The sequence below is a fragment of the Grammomys surdaster genome, unplaced genomic scaffold, assembly GCF_004785775.1.
Source record: "Grammomys surdaster isolate TR1022 unplaced genomic scaffold, NIH_TR_1.0 103524, whole genome shotgun sequence".
In the NCBI taxonomy this organism is placed as follows: domain Eukaryota; kingdom Metazoa; phylum Chordata; class Mammalia; order Rodentia; family Muridae; genus Grammomys; species Grammomys surdaster.
In genome coordinates, this window is record NW_021609207.1 from 2,500 (window position 1) to 5,932 (window position 3,433).

General features: G+C 43.2%; 1 pseudogene; it reads left to right on the forward strand.

Moving 5' to 3' along the window:
* Window positions 1–2,768, forward strand: part of LOC114635404 — a 3,897-nt pseudogene extending 1,129 nt beyond the window's left edge.
* The last annotated feature ends 665 nt before the right edge of the window (window positions 2,769–3,433 follow it).

Genomic DNA, 3,433 nt, shown 5'->3' on the forward strand with positions numbered 1-3,433 from the left:
CTCTCTCTCTCTCTCTCTCTCTCTCTCTCTCTCTTTCTCTCTCTCTGTCTCTCTCTCTCTGTCTCACTGGAAAGTCCATGAGTCAAAATCCTTCTTCAGAGCCATGCAGCTGAGAATCTCTCCTGGAGGACATATTCCTCCCAGATTCCAATCATATGTCCTGGCATTCTCTTACACTTAAAATAATATCGGGGGGGGGTTAGGTGCACTACATGTACCATTGCAAAACTGTTACTTCTTATTTTCTTTTGCTGTGTATTTCAGAGGTGATTCATGGTGAAGATTATAAAATTACATACACATGTTCTCTAAAATTGAGTCATACCCCATCCCAAATGTTTCAGTTTCTTAAACAAATTTTCATGTCACTTGTAAGAAGTTTGAGAAACATAGGGCTGGAGGAAAGCTTCTGTTGTTGAAATTCTTACCTGGATTTGAAAACCTAAACCCACGTAAAAAAACAGGCTTTTGATGGTGTCTGTGTAATGCTGTTGGCATAAGTTCTTAGAGACAAGTAAGTTCTCAGTAATTATTGGCCAGATAACCTACCTAATAGTAAAGCTCCAAGGAAATGAGAGGCACTGTATATTTTTATACAAAGACAAATGCAAGTGAGGGCCACACACTCAGGGATTCCTGTAACCTTCCATTGTTGGCTATGTATGTATATACCACACAAACACACAGGAACACAAAATCATCTCAGAAAACCTGACATGGCATGGATCCCGAAAACAACAGAGTAGTCACTACCTTTCTGAAAGCATGGCAGACAGCTCGCAGAATGCCTTCCCCATGGCTGCAGAGGCCAGTTTCCTGTGGTGCTACAAAAGGAGGAGAACAAATCACTTACCATGTACTGACTTCTTCCTTGACTCTTTTACAGTGGTGGAACTGGAGACATCTCTGGGACTGTTCCCTTCAGGCCGAACACTTTGCCTGCTGCAGATTCCAGAATTCTACATCACTTGAAGCCAGATTTCCCAGAGGAACACACCATCTGTTGATGGGAACAGGCCATTAACGACACCTATCCATAGTCCTTCAGAATTCCAGCCCTTGCCTTCAGCTCCAAGCTTGGAACAAACAGAGATTAAAAACATGCATGAGGTGGAAGTTGAGAATTTGATGCCTCGGGATGCCTATGAGGGCAGTAAAGAAAACCAAGACCCATCACTCCTCCCTTTAGCACACCCTGATTTGCAGCAGCCTCTGCACTGAACTGACACTGGGAGCCTAAGACAGAAGTCTGCTTCTGACAATGCCAGCTTGGGAGGCATCAGCCTAGGTCTAGAAGAGAAAGGAAACCCGAACAGTTTGATGGTGTCTAGTATTGACTTTGCATGTATCACTACACTGGTGGCAGATAATCACCTTCCCCAACTCTTCAACTTCCTCACTGGCCTATATCAATTCCAAGATACAGCAGCAATTGAATCCACAGACTCCACAGTCATCTGGATGGACCAGGCCCAAGAAAACTCCAAAGTCATCAGTGAGCTCTTTGACCAAGTGAGGAAGGAAGACCATGAAGCCTCTGAAATGATTGATGGAGCTCCTCAGGCCAAAATCCAAAACAGGTATTTAGTAGAGGGAGAGGTGGCTATGGCCAGTGTTGGGGCCACTGACAGGGCTATTGACAACATGGCAAAGGACTTGGAGGTCAAAGATCCCGAAGTGTCACCCATTAGGCCAGCAGATCTGGGAGGCAAAGGCAAGAGAAGACCAAATGGACCAGAGAAAACAATTCTAAGAAAACAGAGGAGCTTAAGCAGTCAAGGAACAGAGTCAGAGCTGAAGAGAAGCCCACAATCTCTAAGTTGAAGGTAAAGAGGGATCCACCTGAGCTCAGCCACAACAGCTTTAAAAAGCCTCAAACTCACCTTGGCATGCCCATGCTGGACTCCATGAGGTCCTCCACCCACTGGGGAAGAAAAGTGAGAAGAAACCTGTCATTTCATCTTCCTGGGCTGTGGGAATTTTTAGCAACAACAAATATTCTGGACTAGCCACGACAGGATATGCCACATGAGTGCTAGGGCCCTGACAGTACTCCAGGCAAGGATCAGTGAGCAGAGAGCAGTGCTTTCAAGGAGTGTCCGTCGTCTCAGTCCCAGTATGAGCTGCCCCCAGCTGGGAAGGTCAGGTTAGTACCACTGCCTTTCACAACCCTGGACCAGCCTCAAGCCAGACCTGTTTCTACAAAGCCCCTTGCCCTGGCTTCACACAGGCCCACTGTATCTTTCTCTGAGTGGTGTCATTTCCACTCAGCTCAGCTTACCACACCTAGGTCGTCCCAACAACCTCCTGTCAGCAAATCTTTGATTCTTTCTGCCAAGGCATCTCGGCCAGTTTCTTTCAGTGCCACACAACTTAATGTAGCCAACACCATCCAGTATAGTGCTGCACACCAATTGTCCACCTCGAGGCCTGCACCGCCGTACAGAGCATCATCTCACACTTCATTCCAGAAAGAGCATGTTTCTGCTACTAGGAACAAGGTGCCATCACCTCCCACACCTCAAACTCAATACCTGCTGCAAGACTTCAGTTGCCAACCAATTCCATGGAGGAAAGTCTACATTCTGGAACCAGTTGTCTCACAGCCCATCACAAAAGAGTAGAGGCCAGAGAGGGAGGCCATGAAGAGGCAGGCCCAACAGGAACACAAGAATGCTGCCTAGTACACCTCTCCTGGGAAACTTCAGATTTTTCTTCAGAGGGAAAAGCATACAGAAATTTCTCAATATTATGGCTATGCAATGTAAGAGATGCCCAGATCTTTGTAACAAATTGTTTTTCAGTGTAGACAAGATTAAATATTATGACACTAGGTATACATGGAGTTTCAAGTATTAGGTGAATGTGTAGTGAAATAGGTAAATCTGTAGTTATGTAAATATTTGAACAGTAAATTTGACTGGGGAAATTTAAGTTGATTCTTTAATCTATGGTGTATAGAGGTGATTTGTTTTTATTCTCATAACTTTGATATTAAAATTTTATGTTGCTCAAGTAATATATGTTACACATCTAATGAAATAAAACCGATAATATTTAATGTTAATTCAATTAATCAACAATTATAGTAGTGATAAAATCTTCCCCGTGAGTTTATTTTCATTATACTAGTCACTGAACATGGTATGTTTTCTAAAATTTATACTGCAACCTGAAGACACTCAAGCTGTTACCACAGTTCCTCCCATTTCTAACCTCTCATTCCAGCCCTTAATCATTGTTATGAAACCTAAGTCTTTTTGCTGTTTCATAAGATGAAATGAAGGCTTTTACGTATAAGCAGCTAGCCCTCATAAACAAGAAAATCATCAGGATGACAATGTTTCAGAAACGGGTTGAATTGGATTCTGAAAACACTCATTTAATATTTTATTTTAATGAACATCTCTCCTCTGCATATATAGTTTTGGCA